Raw genomic sequence first — 7,996 nt, 5'->3', positions numbered from 1 at the left:
GAGAGGAGAGGTCAAGGCTGCTGTGCCCAGTGTGGGCCCTCAGAGCTTATATGGCAGCCACCGCCTGCATAGTCAGTTATGGTGAGCCTAAGAAGGGCTGTGCTCCTTTTTAAGGGAAAAAGGAAAAACGGCACCTGTCCCACTGGATAGTGGAGGCCATTGCCGATACATACAAGGCGAGCGGCTGCGCTCGGCCATCCGGGGTGAAGGGTCACTACCAAGAGTGTCTCCACACCGAGGGCAAGCCTGAGTGGTGTGCCTCTGGGGGATACATGTGCGGCGGCCTCATGGGCATCGCCAAGCACATTCACCAAACACTACAGAGTTAACGTTGCCGGCCCTCACCCACTGGGGAGGGTTCTTGGCCAATTTTCTCTGCCGGAGCTATAAGGGGTAGTTACTGTGCTTCCTCGTGACTCTTTTGGTATAAGTCATCCAGTGTTAAGCACTGCCTCTGGCGGTCAGTACGGTTCTATGAATCCTGGATGACCGCCAGAGTTCTTGGTCACTCGGAATCCCGTGAACTCGCGAGAAGATTCCATAGGACTGAGCTCAGGATGACACCGGAACTTATAGATGACGGTGGTCATCCGAGGTCACACGTGACTTTGTTGATATAAATATTCGACCTGCGCATGCGCGAGACGGGATACATCCAGTGTTAAGCACTGCCTCTGGCGGTCATCCAGGATTCATAGAACCGTAGTTACGTCCGTAACTTTCGATTTACACACACTTCAAAGCAATAGGTTCCTAGAGAAGAGATTTCATTCAGAATATGATGAAAAAATGCAAAAATTCCATGAAGTTGACAAAGATGAGTTTGCCATTCTTGTGTCTGAAATAGAGAAAAGCCTCTAACTTCTTCTGTCCAACAGCGTCCTCTGATGGGGCCGTGCCCCACGGACCCCGAATGCAAAAACGCTGATACAGCTGATTTAAAAAACGCCGATTGCTTGTTTGTACCTGGTTGCCTTTGTTATTTGACATTGTGGTACTGCTGTGTTCTGCAACTGATCAATGAGCTAAACACATAAAAAAAAAATGTGTAATTGATTTGTTATTTAGTTATTGATAGTAGCTTGAAAACAACACACCTAAACGGACAATTTGCATAACACACTGATGGACGGATCACAAAATGAGAATGTAAATCTTGCATTTCTTGGTGCATTTGTTAACACATTGTGCTAGAATAAAAAAATACCAAAGAACCAGAAATAATAACACCAGAAATCTTCAGTGTCGCTCATTCTACCTGAAGAAAGTTTGTAAGGCAGACACATCCACAGAATAGAACTTTCATCATGCAGACGCAGTGCTTTCTAGCCGTGTTACTTGAGTTTTTCTTTGGAAGTGATTGTGTGTATAGGTGCTGTCTTCTGTACCAGACTGTGTGCCAGGAGTCGGCTTTCTTTCAGCAAAGCTACTAACTGGATAATTCAGGGTGCTCTATATACTCCAATTAGCAGGCGATGGGAAAGGGAGGAGGGATCGCTCAGCTGTATCCGAGGAAAGCGACGTAAAACCGGGTGATACACATCAAATCACAGCAAAAGGCTAATGCGTGCGAGGTGAGGGCACCATACATCACAGCCTGCAGGAGGAAATGAGGCAGGTTTCTAAATAAATACTGCCAAGGTTGCTGCTGCTCTGTGGCGCATCACTGCCAAACCATAATCTCATACTGTTTATTTTCCCAAGTTGCGCTCTCTCTCCGTCTCCCTCTCACTCTTTCTGTCTGTGTCTTTCTCTTCATGCTTTAAAGGCCTCAGAGGAATGCTGCTTACCATAACAGTCTGTGTGAGCCCATCGGAAGCACCTCCAGGAGACACAGACGAGCTCCTCCCTTTTCCTGGTCAGAGTTTTTTATTTTTATAATTACACTGTAAAACAACTGTGACCCTGTTTCCCTTTTCTTACAAAAATCCTTACACCCTGCATGTGTCGTGGGCCTCCAAACACTTTCCAACAGGGAGAAATACAGCAGGCTTTTGAAAAACCCAACAACAACAACAACAGGTGGAGATCAAAGGAAGCCAGCTAACACCACCATTTACACATTGTATTTTTCACCGAATATAAAATATATATTTTTGTTTTCTTTCGTCTAATGAGCTGTTAAATTGCAGGATTCTTTATAAATGCCTCACAAGAAGAGGAAAGCAGACTGGATGTCTCCATGCTGCTATGCATCCTCACTGTCTTTCTCCTGACAGATGTGAGCACAGTGCTCGGATCAAATTGAGACGGATGAATCAATGGATTCACACCATCACCCCTCAAACACCCATATCGTATGGCTTCACTCCTCTGTGATTCTATTTCCATCGACTAAATGCGGGCTACATTTAAATCTGGGGTCATGGTTATTAATTACTCTTCCGAGTTCAGTTGCGAGCCCAAGGAAAGCCGGGGAGGAGTAGACGCACGGGGAGCGACGGCGGAGCACGCAGGCAGGAACAAAGGCCCGCCACGAGGGTTCATGCCTCCCGCTGCTGGAGACCCACATACTGCAGTGGCTCATGCAGACAGAGGGGACCACCTAGGCAGATTTCCCCTGGGGGCTATTATCGCACCAAAGATAAAATGATTTTCAGACGGAGGAGCTTTCACACACACACAGAGACGCACAGGGTCTGATACTGACGGAAATAACGCTTCAAGGACGGTTCCCCTTTTTAGGCAATGTAACTGCCAATGGTGTCTGAGAACAAAAGTTCTGATTCATCATTATTTCAGGGAAAACTCCAGACAAATGTATTCATAAACTCCTTTCTGTTTGCCATATGTGCTTTTTGTAGTGCCAACAGAACATGTGCTTTTATCGTAGTGTGAAAGGGGAACAACAAAATGATCAAAACATTAACATTGACGTATAAAAACATTAATACAATTGTATGAAACATAGGATGAATGTCGAGACACTGTGTTTGTTGATCTGTCCATGGATTGATGGTCTCTGTACAGCATGACTAATAACAATATTGTTATCAAGACCCAGTTAAAAAAAGATTCAAAAAATCGATTTTTAATGAAATGGAACAAGATGCTCATTATTTCTCTTTTCATGTCTGCATCTGAGAATCGTGATGCATGTGCAGTTTTAAAAAGTTTGCATAGCCTCAAACACTAAAAGAGCATCATCTTTATTCTAAATAGCTAATTTAGTGTTTGATTTCTTGATTCATTTAAAGAGCAATCACAGCTCAAAGGTGTCTTGATGACAGACTCCTAACTTTAACCCACCATATACTTTAACACTTACTTCTGTCGCCTGGTTTCTGTTAACACCACTGCTGCTTTGGGGCTCCGCTCTTCAAAAGTCTTTCCGAGCCCAAGTTGTTGGTATACGTAACCACGCCGACGATGATCGGCAGCCATCGACAGAGCGACGACTTGACTGCTGTTGAATGAAGAAGAGGAGGTTTTAGGGCCACGGCCTTTTGAATCAGGTCAGCACAAAACAAGACTTGAACCAAAATCATGTGTTATGATTTCAGCATCCTTTTAGAGTCAGTGATGCATCAGTGAGTTTCACCATTTGTGTATATGGTTATATTTTGCAGTGAAATAAGAAGAATCTTAGAAAATGTATCAAAACTAAAGATATCTGAACTACAAAACTTCTAATCTACGTCAGGTCTAGACAGATATTTACAAATACATTTTACAACATTTAGCGTGGTTAAGGCTACGCTTCTTCCCTGTCCTTTCTGTTGCCAGCTCGCAATACATTCATCTAAGTGTAGCCTTTAGCAGCCTATAGGCTTGTGTCACACAGCTCACCTGGAGGGGCTGTATGACTGAGAAATGTGTCAGTGTAGCTGTCAGTTTGTTTACTCCTAAACCTGCTGAAAGTAGAAGCAATGCAGGGATTGTTTACTCCTCTGTGACATGATGTCATTTTAAGTGATTTGCCATGTGAAATTATTAAAGCTGGGGCAGGTAAAATATTTTAGAAACCTTTTTTGTTTAAATTCTCTTTATTCCCCGGGAACAATAAATTAATCAAATGCTCTGACAAAAAAAAAAATAATAATCTGGTGTCTGCGGCTGTAGGACTGTAATAAGCCCGTCCAATCATTTAATTTGGCTCGAATGTAATGATTGCACGGTTTCCCTGACTGGCTTCCTGCAAGTATTCTGCCAGTGAGATCATTGAGCGACACCAGTCTTCCACAAAGTGCTAGCTTGAAAGCTGCGAGTACTAACAATAGCATGGTGTTGTTTACGTTCCTTATGATCATTTTGGGGGAGTGGCTTTGGAGAGAGGCCTGAGGAGGCGGGCTGTAGGTGTTGCCAAATTGGCAACTTTCTTGCTAGATTTTGCGACTTTTGGAGCTTGTGAAGCAAACTACTTTCATTGGAAAAGAGTTGGTAACACATAGGCTGGGTTTTTCGGTTGGATGTTTTCAAAATCTAGCTTACTCTTGCTGGTTTCTCCAATGTTGTCAACTTCAGCTTTGAGCGATCTGTTGCTCAGTACATTGAGAGAAAATGAATCAGCAACAATTTTGACAATGGATACAATCTGTTTTTAAGTAAAATTACAAGAAATATCACAGGTTCTAAATTATATTCTTTGGGCTTTGGGAACTTGTAATGGACATTTTATTTTCTATTAATAAAATAACCTGAATAAATAATCAATCGTAAAAATCATTGTTAGTTGCGTCTCAATGGAAAAGGCACTACAACTTTCTAATAAAACACACTTTATAAAGGATTTTTATGACGTAACCAATTTAATAAAACTTTATAGATCAGTGTGAAGCCATTAATGTAAACAACCTTTGAGTTGTTATTATATTGTTAAATATTTTGGGCCATCTGACTATGTATTTTTGGCTGCCGGCTATCTGGTCAGAAGTTCCATTTAACTTGTTAACACTTTAAACTCAGACTTGATGGATACAATCCTTTATTAATAACTAAATAACATTCATACCTGCAGACCTGATGGATTAAAATCCTTTATTAATAAATAAATAACATTTATAACTGCAGAATTGATTTCCAATGAGAACGTAAGAAACCTATGAGCATTCATGAATGGATTGTCAATATTTATAACTGCATTATTTCCAAATAGAAAGAATAAAGTGGGATTTTTCACATCAACGCAAAATGTGATATCCTGGTTTATAACTGATCTATAAAGCATTAGCCTACTAAATAATGAATTAATTAATAAAGACATCTGATACAACTTATAATAAGAGCAAAACTGCTACAGTGTAAGTGAGTTTGACTTGTAATACCTTATTTCTTCCTTTTCTTGTCGTTGTCCTTTATACTTGTATGTGGTAAAAGTATATGAAGTAATATTGCAGCACTGGATATTTATCTGTAAAAGTTTACTGAAACCTGTTTTATAAGGGTGATGAATTGGTCATTAGCCTGCGTGTACAGAGGTGATGGTCCCATGATCACTTTTTTTCTGAACTAGGCTTATAGATAAATGCTGATGTGGGGAAAATAATCTGGAACGCTGCTTGCAGTAATAATTTCATTTCAAATCAAAGCTTATAGGCTTCAACATGAATGAACGCACATTGTCACACATCATGGGGGCTCGTGGAATAAATGTGCCATGCCTGCTCGTGTTGTCAGCCTGTGGGAGCTGTAGGCATGGGTGGCCAGGAGGCGGGATTTATAATGGTGATGAATCCCGGAGGTCTTAGTAATTATGGCTGTCGCTGGACGGAAAGAGGAGGGGGCGGGGCGGGGGGGAGCGGGGGGGGGGGGGGGGGGACAAGCCGGCGGAGGCATTTTATCTTAATCACAGCTCAGCTCCATTCAAATTAATTTGACAAGTTTCCCCAATCCTTATTAAACGACGCATCTGACAAATGACAACCCCCTCTTCCATTCTCTCTCAATGCCTCGTCATAAAAGAAATGTATTAAAAAAGATATAAATTGGGAAAAAAAGAAAAACGAAAGAGGCAATAAGGTTGCAAGACGCAAATATTTCCCGTAGATATTTTTCTCCCTGCAGGGCGCCCTGAGCCATCCATCCCTCCCACCTCCCGAGTGTTTCTATAGTAATTTCCAGCCAATGATCAGTAGGTGTCCACATCCCTGCTTCCTCACCTCAGCACCAATCAGCCACACACAGCGACAAGAGACACGGACTGAGCACAGAGACCAGGCAGACACACAATACTGCCCCCGGATCAAGAGGAGAGGAAACCCCTCTGCGATTTACCCCCCTTCTTTTTCTACGATACCTTTTGGCTTATTTATGCACTTTCAACCTTTTTTCTTTTTTTTTTAACGTGACAAGAAAGTCGATAAAAATGGTCCTTTTGTTTTGAGCGCTCTGAACGCACACACACGCACTCACACACACTCGCCGTGCTCGCCTCCGGCAGCCTATGTCTGTGCGTCTTCTCGCATCTTTGCGTTATTATCCCCCCACGTATCGCTTCGCAGTAATGTGCCGTTACACGGTCGCAGGCTGGTAGCATCTTGGGAGCTCATCTCAACAGGAACCTGGTAGGTGATGCTCGCTCGCTCGCTCGCTCTCTCTCTCTCTCTCTCTCTCTCTCGCTCTCTCCCTCTGTCGCTCTCTCTCGCTCTCTCTCTCTCTGTATGTGTGTGTCCGTCCATATTTTGCCGTCCACTTGCATGCGTTTACCGCCGTTTTCCTGTCCCGATTCGTGTCTTGTGTGGCCGCAAAGTGAGCCAGGCAATGGCAGAATCATTTTAATCGGGTTTTATTTGCACTACGGCACCGCGCTCCCCCTCTTCGGATTATCTGTGTATGACCTTTTGATCTGAATGTCTACCACAGACCAGACCGAGTGTAATTAATGGCATCGCGGTGCAGCAGCGGCACAATGGTTCGACGTGGCTTTCTTTCTTTTTTTGTACTTTTCTTTCTTCAATCACCTCGCACTCTCTACCTCTCTCCCCCCTCTCTCCCCCCCCTCTCTCTCTCTCTCTCTCTCTCTCTCTCTCTCTCCAGCAAGTATTGAACATTTCTGTCTCTCTAAACTTTGTTTACAGGCTGAAAATCAATGTCCGTGACTTGATTGCCTTTGGGCTGGGTATTTCGCTCCAGGGGTGAATTGATTCAGTAATAATGACCCTGAGGAGGGATGATCATTAAGCCGAGGAGGGTTTTGTTTACTGGTGGCTGCTGCAGGTTGTTTTGGACGCCGTCGACATTGAACCTGCAGCTCTGGAACTGGACGATGGATAGGACTCTTGCACATTTGTGTAAAAATAATAACAATGGTTTAAAAGTAACAATGTTGGATAGTTGAGGGAAGCTAGAAAGTGTATCTTTTATGAAATGCTTCATGTAACAGACACTGGGACAATACCGAGATCGTGTTTTTTTAAGGCAAATATTTACCTGCTGGGACATGTTCAGAAGGAGATGCACTTACTTCAGTATTCAGATGACTTTTATAACGCCACCCAGTACAAACTCTCCAGCTCCATGTGTGTATATTTATTATTTTTTATTTTTTATTTTTTTCGAGACAGCTGCTGGGTAGCACCATGGAAGTGATTTGAAATGCTTTAGTGTTCCAGCAATGGATCAGCTTTGGCAATTAAGAGAGAAAGCCCAGACAAAGGTAATGGAAGTAGGGGGAGATGTGTCTAATGGGCTTTTATCTGTGGAAACCGAATCCAGACTGGTGGAGAGAGAAAGAGAGAGAGAAAGAGAGAGAGAGAGAGAGGAAATGGAGCCCCCCCCCCCCCCACACATCCCATCCTGAGGCAGCTGACACTGTAGTTGGTCTGGTCCATAGTCTGGATGTAAATCCACCAGTGGCTATCTGTGCTGTCATTGAGTAAATGTAATAGAGCTGGCCATGAATGAATACCAGGTGCTCTTAAGAGGCTGGACAGGGTCGTGTTTACATGGATGGTCCACCTCTACGTTTTGGCTTCGATGATAAATGTGAGAATATCTAACAATGTTCCTCCGGAGCACCCAAAGCAGATTATTTTTAAGAGCTTATATTTGCAAGCCT

This window comes from Melanostigma gelatinosum (genome assembly GCF_949748355.1).
Source record: "Melanostigma gelatinosum genome assembly, chromosome: 11".
NCBI lineage: Eukaryota > Metazoa > Chordata > Actinopteri > Perciformes > Zoarcidae > Melanostigma > Melanostigma gelatinosum.
This window is presented reverse-complemented; position numbering follows the sequence as displayed.